The following is a 16,617-nucleotide window of genomic DNA, read 5'->3' as shown; positions in this document are numbered from 1 at the left end:
GAGTTCCCAGGAAGGTGTATAATTTTCCCTGCATTACTGTCCAAAGCCAAGTTATAGAATCCAATGGAATGCAACCCTCTTCTCTAGGTAAAATAGTTTTCCTATCATTCCTTCTTTGCTTATCTTTCTGTGCCACTGCTAGTAAGAGAAACTCTGAAAAGAAAATGGCAATGAAAATCAGCAGAGTGATTATTTTTCTTGTGTGAAAATAAAGCTCCAATGAGTATGGTGGCTCTGTGATGTCACTGGGGAGTCTATTTCACATCTCTCTTTCTACTCAGCCTCAGCATAGTGTGTGGCTGTCATCTCATGCCTGCTGCCTCATGGTTACAAAGTAGCTGCTTTTCCTCTTCCAATATTGTGTCTGTGCCCAAAGTAGGAACAGAAACAGGATGAGAGGCAAAAGCCATCCAAGTCAGCTGTATTTCTTACTATTTTGAAGAACATCCCTTGAAGCCTAACTGTATGTATTTTACCTACATCTTAGTGGTCAGTCAGAATTATGTCACATGGCCAGCCATAAATGCACAGGAGCCTAGGAAATGTAGATTTTACATGGAAAAATTTCCACCCCAAACACAATAGGATTATTTTAGAGAGAATAAAAGGAGCAAAATATGTAAGCTATCTGGTGACAGACATAAAAGAAATAATTACGAAAATATACAATGACAAGCTTTGGTAAGTCGAAAAATGAAAAAAGTGTAGGTTGGTATGAAAGCATCCAATGAGGCAATGTGATCTAATGAGGGGAAGATGAAATGATCACAAAAGAATGATCGATGTGATAATTCTGAGAAATAAATAGGAATTAGCTAAGATGAGGGGCAGTGTGTTCTCTTCTTTCTACCTTCAGACTGGGGAGATGGCCAAACAAACCTGGAAACTAAGCTTTTTAAACTTACTATGAAATGAACTATAATATAGGATAGGGTAAGGGATGGTAGCGTGTATTCTTAAAATTCCTGAACTTGGAAATGACAATCTTGCCAAAGTTAGTCTACATAAAGATCAATCCCTTTGACCACACTTCTAGAATTAAAAAAAAAAGTCAAGAATTTTGCTTTTTTCAAAATCCAAGCATAGTGTTGCCAGTTACAGAAATGCAGCAAAGAAAATTCGCCCACTCTTCTTCTTATTTATATATCTGTGGGTCCAACCACAGAGTCCTCATCAAGCTAATTTATTTGTCCTTTACTGTATAGAATGGTGTTTTACACTGTTATTTATTGGAAAATGGAGGAAGATTTGTACTTTAATGATCACAACTCCACCTTTAGATCCTTATATCCCACTTCTCTGTCATGGGCTGCGGTACTTATGCAGTTATTGCCTCCACTGAAGTTTATACTCAATAAAAATCACAGAGTACTTGATGCTATATATTTTCAGCAGCTATCCAGACACAGCTCTCTCTCTCTCAAATTCCCTAAACACACACACACAGAGACACACACTCCAGTATGTATATAATTCTGTTTTCTGCATCCATAGACTTTTTTCTTTTGCTCCTTCCTCTTTGAAGCACAAAAGTCTCTAATGGAAAAATACTATCTTTTGCTTTCTTGCTTGCTTGCTTCCCATAATACCTGGTTTAACTCTCCTGTAAAACAGGCACCCAGTAGACAGGGATGCCTATATCCTATCTCTCAAGTCAGACCTAGTCAAATGTTTTAGCTTGCAGAAGTGAGCTTCCAGACCCATAAAACAACTGGAATGTAACATTAAAAATAAGAACTTGTAAATATTAGGGCAGATAGGATTCAGTTGTCATTGTGAATTCTAAATGCCATAAAAATAGTTAATTTAGAGCAGAATGATGAATGTCATGAGTTATAGGAACAGCAGATTGGCCCTTCATGGATAGCAGTTGTCTTCTCTCTTGTTTGAGCAGAGAGACCAGAGGATAGACTTTAAGTAGCTCCTGCTCCCTGTCACTTGTTGCTGCCTATTATCAGCAATAGACTGAGGCACGGTTGAAAACCAGTGACTGTGCTGTCAAATCTGGGGCTGGCATCTTCTGAATGAAGGTGTAGAGGAAATCTGAGCAGATGACTCCTCTCCATTCATGGCATGGGGGAAAAGTGAGACCTGGCTCTAGTAAGGTTTTTAATAAGCACATTATTTGCTTGTCAAGAAAACTAAAATTAAAAAAAAAGTTATATAATATGCCTGATTTGAGGATCATTTTCTAAGAACTTCTAATAAGTGGTTTGCATTAAATCAGTTCCATAAGGGTTAGTTCTCAGTATACCATGATGCTTTGTGATTTACGTAATGGGCTTAAAGAATATACTCATGTAATATTTTCCTAATAATTCCAAGTTGGCGGATGTGACTGACAGCTGAAGAGAAACATTTGAAATAATTCTGACAAGCTGGAGAATTGTGCGGATACAAACATGGCACAGCCTGGGTCAAATGATAAAGGAAGAAAAAACTAATAACCTCAGAAATTGGCCTATGCCAGGTTCATGTACTAATGGTAATTGTAGCTGGATACCCAGGAGGCAGAGGGAGCTGTAAAATGTTAAACGTCTCTGGAAGGGGAAATGGACAATAAAGAAGCTGATCCTAGCCCTTCATTGATACAGGAGTTAAGATAGGAATGACATTACTGGAGCTTGAGAAAATAGCCTGTGGTCAAGTAAACTAAACATGAGTCAGCAGACTGGCACTGAGCTGGATAGAGAGGAATATAATACACAAGGGCCCTGGAGATGATGCTTATCATGTACCCCACAGTGGCGAGATCTTTGGGGGGTCATCAATCTGTTCTTGACATGAATACAAAGGGCTTCATTGATGACTATTCAGATTAACATACAGAACATAATGGAAAGTTGAGGATATAATGGAGGGAAGGTACAATAAAACCTGTTTACCTTTCCTGGAGAAAGAAAGGTCTCTGAAACAATGTAATACAATGCTAAACTTGTGATTATAAAGAAGTAGAGTTAATTTTTTTGTTCTGCCTAGAGACATTTCCTTAGAATCCAAGACACTGCTTAATGATTCCCTCTGAACCAGAGACCACTATAAACAATGGGATTCCAGAGCTGGGTTTGGTAGATCTGACCAGAGATTGAAACATTATGGGAAGACCTCTAGGATTCACATACTACCTACTTATGCTGCCAAAACAACTGAACTCAAATACATCAGTTTAGTCTCATCACTCACTCGTTCTTGAATTTCCCATCATCATTTCCACTTTTGTGTCTTGTTCATGAAGTTTTCTCAACTTAGTGTCCCTTCCTTTCCCATCCTTCATTGTCTCTTATCTCCTTCTTCTGTCCTTTTCTCCCCATCAACGGCTACTATATAAATCAATAAACTACATTTTTTTCTTGACAAAACAATAAGTTATAAACACTAATGTTATATAGTTCTTCTCCCAAGAGACAGCATGTTTCCTACTACAGTAAGACACAAATTCTGCATTGATTCTTTAGCAATAGTCTTAACTTAGATGCCATGGATTTGCCTAATCCATCCATTTACTATTGTCTGGCCTTCCTGGTTTCCAGAGATAGAAGATTCTTTAGGGAATGGTAGGTATAACCAGTCACATAGCTGGTTTCTAGTACCATAAGGAGCTAAGAGAACGAAAAGTAAATGAAGAGCTAAGAAAAAATGTTAAACAAATTGAATGAACAGAAGGGAGCAAGGACCAATATACCTTCATGATTAAAAAAAATAATAACCCAACAGACTTAGAAAAAAAGGGAACTTCCTCAACCTGGTAAAGGATGTCTACAAATAACCCACAGCTAACATCATACTTAATGGTGAAAGACCGAAAACTTTCCACCTAAGATCAGAAAAAAGACATGGATGTCTGCCTCCACCACTTTTATTCAACACTGTACTAGAGGTTCTAGCCAGGGCGATTAGGCAAGAAAATGAAATAAAAAGCATTCAGGGCCAGGCACAGTGGCTCACACCTGTAATCCCAGAACTTTGGGAGGCTGAGGCAGGTGGATCACGAGGTCAAGAGATAGAGACCATCCTGGCCAACATGGTGAAACCCCATCTCTACCAAAAATACAAAAATTAGCTGGGCGTGGTGGTGTGCGCCTGTAGTCCCACCTACTCAGAAGGCTGAGGCAGGAGAATCACTTGAACCTGGGAGGTGGAGGTTGCATTGAGTTGAGATCACGCCACTGCACTCCAGCCTGGTGACAGAGCGAGACTCCGTCAAAAAAAAAAAAAAAAATCAGATCCTAAAGAAAGAAGTAAAACTATCTCTATTTGCAAATGATATAGAAACAATGAGAATTGTCTGAAATAATGAAAATAAAGAAATAATGAGAATTGCCTGCACAGAGATGGTATCACTGAAATGACAACAATGTCTTATATTTATGTAGCATTTTACTGCTTCTAAAGAGCAATCCACTATTTTGTCTTCATAACCACCTACAAAATAAGCACAATTATTCCTCCATATCACAGGTGACAAAACCAATACTTAGAAAGTAAAGTATTTGCTAATGAACTGACAGTTACTAAACGTCTTAACAGTCATCCAAACCTCCAGCCCTGGGAGTCTAAGCCAGTACTTCAAGGTTGCTTGGTTTCTTATCTCCTAAGAGCAGCATGGTCCAATAGAAATTTCTGTGATGATGAAAATCTTCTATTATCTGCATTGTTCAGTACTGTGGCCACTAGACACAAGTGGCTATTGAATACTTGAAATGTGGCTAGTATGACTGAATCACTGAAATTTTAATTTTAATTTAAATAGTCACATGAGGCTAGTGGCTGGCCATGTTGGACAGTGTAGCTCTAGAAAGTTAGTTCGTGCTCTGAATCAGACACACCTCCTCATGGTTCTATCCTCGGAGTGGCCAACCTACGTGCAATTCTTCATGGATTGATGAGTAATGTGTGAAGCAGCATGAAGGTAAACAAACCACCCTTGGGGATGATTACAAGTTGCAGAACATCCTTAGAAATACCTAAAATGATTCTGCAACATAGAAACATGTAAGAGTTTTCTAACCAACCAAAAATAAAAGTAATGCTTTCCTAACAACTACAGCTTAGTATTCATTAAGGGGGTGGGTTGAAGTCAGAAATAGTATAGCTTATGTTTAACTGACTATATATGGTTTTCCTGTCTTACACCCACTCCAGTGCATTCTTGCTTCTAACTCTACCCCTACAGATCTGCCAAATGCATTGCTTGCTCTTTCTCAAATATCTTCTCCATGTTTCCACTTTTATACCTTTTCTTGGGCTATCTTTTCTTCTGGTGATGTCTTTCTTCACCTCTACAAGTCCAAACATGATCACATCCTTGAAGGGCTCTCTCAAATCTACAGTCTCCTAGAAGACTTTCTTGCTTTAGCTGGATGCCATTCATTCTTCATCTATTTTGTTTGTAATATTGAGTATTCTGATCTCATATTATAGCTTTAACTGCACATCATCTATCTGATTAGAGGCAGGATGGGCAAACCGCAGCACGTGGACTAAATCTGGTCCTTTGCATGTTTTTGTAAATAAAGTTTTACTGAAAACAGACGTGCTCATTATTTTACATTTTGACTATGGCTGCTTTTGTGCTTCAATAGCAGAGTTGTGTAGTAGTAGAAACAGGGACAATCTGGCCACAAAACCTAATACATTGCCTAACTGGCTCATCACAGAAAACATTTGCTGACCCTGTATTACTAAAAGCTCTGGAATGGACTATAGAAACTACATATTATTTATTTTTGTAATCTTTATAAAAACCTAGAATATTGCCCTACATATAGCAGTAACATCATAAATATTTTAAGAGAATTTTTTGTTTACAAGAATTTAATGATAATATCTGCTTATGTATATCAATCTTCTATTTGCACATATTTATCCCATCTAATTTCTCATTTATGCATCAAGGTAACTTCCTGGCACAGAGAAAGTAGGTGTCATTATCCACATTTTACACTGAGAGAAAATTAAGGCACAGAGACTTGCCTATGGTCACAGAACTTCTCAGGAGGTAAAAAACTGGGACAGAAACCCAGATATTCTGATTTCTACTCAGTACTACCTCATTCGGTCTCTCTGTGCTTACTTGCTTTCCCTTAAATTGAACTAAGATGCCAATGGAACCCACAATAAACATGTATATACATCTAGTTAGTAAATTAATAATCATGGCCCAGATAAGCCATGTTTACTTACTATTTTTATGAGAATCAGTCATTTAAAACTATTTTGTTTCTAAATTCAAAAAATATATATAAACATTAAATTTAGAAACTTAATTAAGATTTTAAAAGATGTACAAAAGAGCTCCCCCACATCGACCAAAGTAGAGGGAATTCTTTTTTCCAACACTTGAGAAGATACAAGCAATGTACGTTTCCTGTGCTGGTTACACTGATTCTCCCTTCTCTGTTTGTCCTCCTTACAAAGACAGTTGCTTTCTCTTTTTCATCCAACATTTTAAAGCTATCAACTTCAAGTTGGTAGCTATCAGATTAAACCGTAAGTGAGAATAATATGCCCCAATGGTGTATTCAGTCTACCCAGGCCAAGTTTATCTAATTCAAGTCCATTATCTGCTCAGCGACACTTCTTTACTATTAGGTATTGATTGTTTACTCAGCTGTTATGAAACACCGGAAAAAGCAGAATAGCAATAATAACAGGACATTTGTTTTATGTCTTCTGTAAAAATTTTCTGGCTCTGTTCTAAATATATTAAACACTAGACTCATGAATTTTTAAACAATATTTGTGAGGACTTTGCATTTGTATTGGATAACTACATTGTTTTGACATATAAGTAGGATTTTTAAAAAATAACCACTTTTCTAAAATGGGTCATATCTTTTTAGCTTTAAGTATAACTGACAAATAAAAATTATATATTTAAGGTGTACAACTTGACATTTTGACATATTATGCATTGTGAAATAATCAACAGAATCAAGCTAATTAAAATATCCATCACCTCACATAGTTACTAGTTTCCTTTCTGTGTGTGGTGAGAACACAAGATCTACTGAAATGGCTCACATTCTTTACAGTTACAGAGACTCTACTTATTTCTGCTCAGTGAGAAGAAATCGATTCATTTTTAAGCCTCTAGGAGGTGTTACAGTCAGCTTAAATTATGTATTCAATTTAAAGCAAATGAAAGATTTCAATAAAAGCAGGTGGTTCTCTGAACTGGAGGCTATCCTATTGGCAAAATACATATCATGAAATATTCATTTAACTCTCTGTGGGCACCCAATAAATGTTTGTAAGCTAAAATAATCTACATCTACATTTTTTTTAAAAAAAGCAAAAATTAATATTTTCTCAAGCCACAACGACAGGGGATATTAGAATGTCCATAAATGCAGGAACATTTGCCTAATGTAGATGTGACGTAGTTTCCTGGTTAATCGTAGCAAACCAGCCATCCAGTCAAACCAGGCCTTCCTTATTGGTATTCAGGGGTCAGCATTTCTGCTGAGCTAAAACCACTGGGCTAGCGGCATGATGGGCTACACCCCAACATCTTAATTCTTATTTCGTGGAGCTACCATGGATCTTACGTTTTCTTTCATAACTTATCTGTGTATTTGTTTATTTATATTCTGCCTTCTGCTGAGGATGACTTTGCGCAGCCTGCAAAGGCACATATATTTGAGATTACAATGTGTTTAAAATAAGAAAAATGAAGTATCCCTTAGCCCAATTCCTCTGGTGCTTGACATAAGTCAAAGACAAAAAGTGTATTGTGAACTCAAACTGGGCTTCCCTCAGCTTCTGTGCCTAAAGTCCTGATGTCAGCCAAAGCCAATGACAAATAATAGAGCCAGAACCCCTGGGGTTGAATACTGGTTCTGAATTCTGGTTATACACTGCCATGCCCACGTGACTCTGGCCAAGTATCCTCTCTGCTCTATGCCTTAGTTTCCTTGGGCATAAATCAGGGATACCAACAGCACCTACCTTAATTCATACAGGGTGTTGGAGCAGTACTTGGTACAAAGCCTCACTATGTCAGCAAGTAGAAGGAGTAGTAGTACTAGTCACAGTAATGATTTAGCATTGGCCCAGCAGGTAGTGACTCACAAGCAGCCTCTATTAGTCAGTGATAAACCACCTAAGTATATTTCTGGTGCCCTGCCCATTTCCTGTTTCCTCTTCAGTGTCTCTCTCCTTCCCCCTCTTAATGGTGAGTGTCCTTACCCTCCTAGCATTCATGGGGGCATGGGGTCCATCCTGTGCCCACTAACAGGCCAATCCTTACTCTTAGCTGATGTCACCAATCCCTGCCCAGAATATAACAATATCAAAGATTTTAGCTATTCCTGTAAGGGCATACTTATGTCACCTAAGTGGGGATATAGAGGACTGAGAAGCTTTTACGCTTGATTAAAAAGCTTTCTGTTGGTATGGTGACCAGTAGCAGGTAGGAAATCTCAGGCTATTTCTTGCTCTTGACCCCAAACATGTTACTTAGCTAATCACTGGACTCTGGAGGAAGGAAGGCAACAGTGTGTGGATGATGGAGCGAGGCTAAGGTACAGAGAGTATTTTAGATGACAGCATTTGCCAGGGAAAAGGATTGAGAAGACACATCCAAGGTCATCCTGGGTTTCAGAAGTTCCTGCAGGACGCTCTGGCCTTAGAGCTCTTGTCTAGTCTCAGTAGTGGCTCTTAGGGAAGCCATGGGAAAGAGTAGAAAAAAGAGATGCTATTATTCTGGATATCTGTTACTGCAAGAAGAATGACTTCGAAACTTAGCAGTTTGAAATAACAGTCTATCATCTATGTTTCTGCTGAATCTCCAAGATGAACAGGGCCACCTTCAGCTGGGGTCAGTTCTGCTGAAGCTAAAAATGATCCAATTCCAACATGGCTTATTCATGTGGCTGGCAAGCTGGCACTAGCTAGTCTTAGTTCCTCTCAGTGTGGTCCTTTCCACAGAGCTGCTTTGGCTCCCTCACGGCATGGAGATTGGGTTCCAAGAATGGGTGTTCCCAGTGACAGACTGTGGAAGCTTCCTGTCTCTTAAGGTCTGGGCCCAGAAACTGACACAGCAGCATCACAATGAATTCTATTGTTTAGGCAATCACAAAGCCCACTCAGATTCAAGTGAAGGAGACATAGAGATCTTCCTTTAGTGAGAGAAAAGTCAAAGAGTTTGGGCCATCTTCATTTGCCACACTTAACTGTTTTAAGCGGAAGAGGAGAAGACTGACCTGGACTCATATACCCTCACTCTCCTCCTCCATCATCTCACCAAAGCAGACGAGCTACAATTGGCTGCGTTACAATGATGGGCCCTTCCTCTAGTCTCGGACCACAGACTTGGATTTCAGGTTGTCACATTTTAGAATTCCTTCTCTTTGAGTTCCTTATATCCTTTTATGAAAATCTACCTCCTGCTCTCCGAAAGTTGATGGTCTCAGTCTCATCGAGTAAGATTAAATTGTAAAAGTAAGATGCGGCAGCTGTGGAGAAGGAGGGAGTCTATAATGCAATGTGTTATATCCCTCCTAGGGAGTGGCTGGGCCTTATCAGCCACCAGGTGATTATGAATTTTTGATGAGCTTCTAAATGATGACATTTCCAACTATACATATACAGATACAGTTTAATTAAGAGCAAAAATTGGCAAATGTGGTGGCTTTTCTGGTGGTGAAACCATTAATACCACATTTATTTAGCCTGAAGCAATGGAAACATGTTAAAATTCTTTTAACACCAAATTTAAAGATACCCAATAAAGCTCGTTTTTAGTTATCTCTTCTTCAATATAAGATGATATCTATCAAATCCTTCTGTTCTTATGTGAAAATTTGTACATATCTAAGCCAGAGGGCTATTTTGCTAAGAATCAACTTCCATCATAAGAATTTATAATAAGCTTAAAGGGTAAATGTTCAGTGTATGATAAAATTAGTTTTTGAAATCCTAGGTTTGAGGGGACCAGAAAATCAAAAGAGGCAGGTGCTTTTCTAATAAGATGTGAAAGATCAAGCTGATTTGGATATTGGATGTAGGGACCAGGAACTTTAGGCAGTGACTGCTGTGGGAAGTCTGCCTTCGTCTAGAAGGGAGGCAAATGGGTTCATTGTACCAAGGCTACAATCATTACCGTTTTTTTTTTTTTTTTTTTAAAGCCTGAAAATTTTCTCATAAAGATCAAGTTCTTAAAATTTACTCAACGGGAAAAAAAGAATCTTGGGAGAGACTAATGACTAATGATTTCGTCTCTAAAAATAAATCCCACTTTTGAATGTGGCAGCCTGGGAGGAGACAGATCTGCTCACACACGCCTGGAGTTGGGTGGCTTGAGAAACAGAATCACAAGCCCGCCCCTTCCCCACTTGGCACCAGCCACAGGGTTTTCTGTCACAATTCTGGGAATGCTCCCAAGTCAGAGTCGCAGCATGGTGGGCACAGTGAAGCCATCATTTCACATCAGACCCAAAGGCGTATCAGTTCTCTCTGTGGCGCTCAGAAAGATGACATAATGCATTTGCTGAGGGCTCACATGTCTGTCGAAAGATGATTCATCGGGGTAAAAACTAGGACAATAAAATTCTACAGAATGGTTCTGCATCTCCAGGTACTTAGGGATTAAAGGAAACATTGGAAATAAAATGGAGTCAGTCTAGGCTGGAAAAAATAATAGTCAAAGAGAAGCAAGTAAATGATTATCTTTTTCTGTCATAGGCCCTTCATGCTGGGAATTCTCAATAATGGTCAAGCTGAATTTCAAATATAAAGTGTCAAGCCAACATGGGGTGTCTATGATTTAGGCCACTGCTATATTCAAAGCATGGCCTGTAGACCAGCAGCATCATCATCATGTGGAAGCATATTAGAGATGCAGATTCTTGGGTCCCATCCCAGACCTACTGAATCAGAACCTGTGGGAGTGGGGTCCAGCAGTCTGTGTTTTACCAGCTCTCCAGATGATTCTTAAGCACTCTATAGTTTGAGAAGCCCCACTTCAGACTGTGGATAAAGGAAAAATTATAACATAGACCTTTGGTTTACTAAGGCTTAACTCTAATAAATACATATGAAAATGAGGCATATTTCATGTGTTGTTTAGGCATTTAAAACATTCCCTAAAGTTAGATATGAGTCTAATAAATGCTAATCAATGAAACTTGACAAGTTCATCGATCTTGCTACTAAAATAATTTGTCTCCAAATCACTGATGGCCTATTCTAGATTCCCGGGGACGGTGATGAAGGTTATACGTGGGGTATTAAAGATCTACATAATGCAAGGAAGAAGTTAAGCAGATTGTCAGGCCAGCAGGCTGTGGTTCCTGCTCCAAGGATGGGGGATTACTTGGCCCCATCACAGAGGTCTAGCAGCCAGGTTGGGCTGGACAGAACATTTACCCCTGGCAGTGAGAGGCAGTAGAGACAGACAGTCAACATCAACTGAGGATGGAAAAAAAAAAGGTCAGCGGACAGAAAACAATAGCAAACATTCAGATATAAAGAGACAATTACAGATCATGAACAGAAAGCACAACCACAAAGTCAGAGGCAGAAAATCTAACCTGTTCCAATTTGTTCCTATTTTTAAGTGGGTCAGCCAACACCAAGGCAACAAACAATATAAGAATTTGAGGGCCTAACTTCCTTAGATGTTGGTTCCTAGTTTGAGTTGAGCCAGGCCAGGCTTGGTGGTGAACAGAGCCTAGCAAACACTATGTGGGCTGCATGGAGATTAGATGTGGTGATACAGATCAAAGGCCATGTTCAAAATTGTTAAGCATGCTGTTGGTCAGTCCAAACCAGGAAAATTGCCATTCATGTATCCCATCACAGTGACTGAGCAAGCACCAAGTGCCAGCTGAATCAGAATTCCATGGCTTTGGTTTGGCAGTAGTATTTACCCGAATCAGAATGGCAGATCTTGGCCTCAAGCAGAGGTCCTCCTTCCTACCAAGACATACATGGAGCTCCGGTTTAGAGCAGGGGTTTTCAACCTCTGGAACTTTTGATACATAATGATGTTCAGGCTCAAATCAATTGTATAGCTGAAGGTAAGATACAAGGGCATTTCTAGAGCACCCACCAGGTGATTCTGTGATACAGCCAGCATTGGGAATCAAGGCAGGGGGAAGAAGAGGGAGAAAAAGCCAGTCCTGGCCCAGCCTGCCTTTGTGGAAGTAGAAGGAAGGAGAGATGAGGCAGATTCATGACTGGAACCTCAGCTGAGCTCATTATGTTAGGAACTCATGTGTCTGAAACATCCACATGCAATCAGTTGTCTGCAGCCTGAGATAAAGTATAATGAAAAAAGTTGGGCATTTTATATTAATGATGTATATTTGAGCGGATGAGTTTATTTTTTTAAAGGGGAAAGTGAAAGGAACCAGGTGACAAATGAGAAAGGGAACTAATAGATCCCCAGCAGAATCTCAATATATACTTGCCTGGGCCGGGAGCGGTGGCTCACGCCTGTAATCCCAGCACTTTGGGAGGCCAAGGCAGGCAATCACTTGAGGCCAGGAGTTCAAGATCGGCCTGGTTAACATGGTGAAACACCGTCTCTACGAAAAATACAAAAATTAGCCAGGTGTGATAGTGCATGCCTGTAATCCCAGCTACTCTGGAGGCTGAGGTGGAAGGATCACTTGAGGTGAAGGTTACAGTGAACCAAGATTGTGCCCCCGCACTCCAGCCTGAGTGACAGAACAAGACTTTGTCTTAAAAAATACACACACACACACACACACACGCACACACTTGCCAAACTGAATTAAGTTAATGGGTGTATATGTACCAAGCCCTAAATAAGGTGTAATACATTACTTCCCTTAGTCCTGTAACTGGCTCTATTAATCCTATTATATCCCTATTTTACAGATAAAGAAATCAAGGTTTAAAAAACATAAAGCAACTTGCAGAGCTAACATTTGAAATCAGTCCTCTCAGATCTCAGACTCTTTTCCCCTACCTCGCTTAGAACAGGTAGGAATGATAGGAGGTGACCCAGCTCAATGTTGCTGCTGCTTCTGAGTCATTGTAGCTTGTGTTTTTGAATTTGAATTACTGGAATGAATGGGGGTGTGCTATGAGTAGCTTAATGCCAGAGCAGCTTCTGGAGTAGTTGGTGGACACCTATTCAGTCCCTGCTTATTTTACTAAAACTCCACCTAAGAGTATCTCAGGGTCTGGGTCTTTGGGGGAGAGGTTCCCATTCCCTCCTCTGTTAGTGGGATTACTGAAGTTTGTGTCTACAGCAGCAAGTGTTAGTAAGTATATATTAATGTGTCTGCTTGCACCAAACCCTATCTCCCTAGGCTTGAGAAACTTAAGCATGTAATATTCAGCCTTGCACCTGCAATTCTCAATACTATGAGATACATAATAACTGCTTAATAATGGTCTGATGAATGAATGAATAAACACAGGGCTGACAACTCAGGGGATTCCTTCTTTAGTTTCCAAGGGGGTTTTTTCATGCATTCAACAAACATTTATTGAGCACCTACTATGTGTCATACACCATTCCAGGAAGTGGAGACATAGAAATGAACACAAACAAAGGCTTTCAGTTGTCAGCACTATTATGCTAAGATTCAGGGCTTAAAAACTGGGCATAAGGTAGACAAAAATAGGAATGCTGTTTGGCCACCTTTGACTTCTAACATTACTTAATTTTACTTGGCTTTTTTGTTACATACTTGTTTTAAATGAGTTCCTAGCATCATCCTGTAATTAGAAATACAATTCTAGGAATAATGCTACCACATTTCTGCAATTGCTGACCTGAAACACAATCAAAGCTGCCTGCCTATGAAAAAGCCTGGAAAATAACTGATTCCTATATCCACACAAACAGAAGCAGGCAGGCTATTGCTCCTATATATCATTTGAGCTGTGTAAAGGGGAGTGAGGGGCCAAGAACTCACTGGAGAGATAGAAAGTTAATTAAAATGCATCCTTAATTGTCCAGAATTTGGGTAATAAATGCTCTACAGAATGCATGAGAAGGAAGTCCAACACCCTGTGGTCACATTTTTGTATCTTCCCTTCTGGCATTATGAGAACTGGCCTCCAAGGAACCGCCTAAACCTGTGTTTGAGGCAAAGCTTTGTGTGTCAATGAATGCTCTTCTGGCCCCCAGGAAGAGTAACAGCCGCAATTATTATTTACTTCTTAGATTCTGGTTACACACAGACATCATTACATTCATGGTTCTACTCTAGTTCATCATTTCTGAAAGCCCATTGGTTCCAGTCTGTTAATGATGGCAAGTCAATCTTTATTCAAAACCAATAATCTTTGGAAAAATATGATGGAGAGATTATTAATACAATGGCTAAAGAATTCATTTATAGGGAAGAATTCCAAGTCTCATTTAATTACAAAGATGAAAATATGTCAATTTTGGAGGTCAAGTCATTCTAGCAAGCCTCTAGTTGGGAAGAAAAATTCAAAATTGAAAATTGATATTCTGAGTGTACTAGATAGGATGACTTTCTCCCCTCCTCTTTAATTGTTTGATTGGTTTTGTTTTCTAACAATGCCTGTTTCTTTGTTTCAGGCACTCTGTGTTGGAGGAGATGGTATGGACATCATTGTTTTCCTGAATCAATATTTGTCCATACTCATAAAATATCTGAGAAACATATGGTCATTTATATAGTCCCTTCTTTTCTCTAGGTTGACTGCCTTCTTAATTTAAACTATCTATCACGAATCACCTTCTCATATTTTCGATTAAGGTTCTGAGTGATTGTCAAGTAAATCATCAGAAAAGTCAACTGAAACTCCTGCACTTCCAATTCAGTTCAACTTCACATGATCCACCTTGAAGGAGTGTTAGGAATCATATAATAGATGTGGTTGTCTTTCAGTCTTTGTTATAGCGGCTAGCACAACCAACCTTCATTAATGCAAATGCCTACTCATTAAATGTTATGCCAGGGAGTGGGGTGTATACAGAGAGATACACCAGCCTCCATCTGAAACTCTTAAGGTTATGTGCATACCTGACTTCATCATCTTTCTTCTGATTTTAGAAAGGCAAACAGTACAGATACCTTTATTACATAACCCATCAATAGAGACCAGAACAGCACCTTCAATGAAGTACTTTAACATTTCTGTAGCTGAATGCATGAATATTCACACGGGGCAAGATAAATAGAGACTATAAATAGATTCATATTAGTTGTTTAAATGTACCTAATGAGTTACAAATTGTATCAAGTAGAAAACTCAGATGTACAGATAAAAGACCCATTCATCATTCAAAAAAAAATCTTATGGCACTGGGGACTCAAGAAATGAAAGATGCAATTTTACAAGGAAAAAGCTCCCAAATGAATAAAATAATTCAGTGTGATAAAGAAGGTAGCCAGAGGATGTTATAGTTGTAGAGAGAAAAGACACCAAATCTAGTTTGAGGGATTGGGACCTTCTGGGGAGGGTGATGCCTGAGTTCAGTCTGGAAAAATATGATTGTAAACTGAAGAAGGGAGAGGGAAGTATGTTCTGGGCAAGGAAATTATATTCCAAGGCAGCTACTGTAAATAGGAAAGAATGAGTAGAGGATGGCTCTAACCAACCTGAACTTAGCCTCATGTTTGACAATTTCTCTATAAGCCAATCATCTATCTTCAAACTATTATACTAGTACTACAATTGAAGTTTTTCTGTTAAATACTGCTGCATATTTATATCAAAATTGCCTTGTATTTGACTCACTGCACCTTTGTTTCTCCTGCATAATTCCAATCACTGTTGTAGGGATATTTTTAAATAAGAGTTGAAATACAGATATGCTTCTTTGGCTTACGTAACACTCTATCTCCATGTGACAAAATCTCCACAGATTTTTTCACAACTCTACTCTATGCCAAAATTAATTGGGGCAAATTAATCCAAGCTTGTATGAAAACCTACAGAAAATATTTCATGTGGTAGGAGATGAGAGGGGGTAGAACAGAGATGGTAAAAGAGTTCAAGTGGGTAAAATACAATAAAGTGGGTTTTTAAAAATATCATTAAGATGTGTGATTTGGTATAATTAAAAAAGTAATAAATCTGATAAGACATATAATTTTATCACCTCAAGCTTAATTCTGAAGCACGGGCTTTTTAAATGTCAAGTTGAGTTCTTTTCGTCAAAGAGTAGGAGAGAATGCAAAGCATAGAAAATCTTTTCATGGTGTGCTTGATGTGGTGACAAGGAAAGGCTCGTCTATACTACGTTTTGAATATCGCTGATGGGCTCCCAAAGACAGACAGAGCCATCAGCAGCATGCACAGATGTTCATAATCATTCTATGAAGAGGTTTTTAGTTGAGGGAGCTGGTGTGTTCTATTTGCTAATTGCTTCCTCTGCCTGTTTCCTTGTAATCTCCCATTCCGATTTGCTTTCTACCTTTTAAGAATCTGTAGTGTTATCAGCAGCAGGAGATGCAGACCCAGTCCCCATGTGATTGTCACAAGTATGATTGTCACGTTGCTTTGCATGTGCTAACTTATCTTGCCATGGTAAATTTATCAACTGATCTAACTTCCTCCATTATGTTTCAAACATGCTTTAATGACAAATTGAGGGGATAGCTGCAATACACCCAATGTTGTTTATCTTAATGCATTTGCTTTTATCAGAATTGC

This window comes from Hylobates moloch, unplaced genomic scaffold (genome assembly GCF_009828535.3).
Source record: "Hylobates moloch isolate HMO894 unplaced genomic scaffold, HMol_V3 SCAFFOLD_7, whole genome shotgun sequence".
Classification (NCBI taxonomy): Eukaryota; Metazoa; Chordata; class Mammalia; order Primates; family Hylobatidae; genus Hylobates; species Hylobates moloch.
This window is presented reverse-complemented; position numbering follows the sequence as displayed.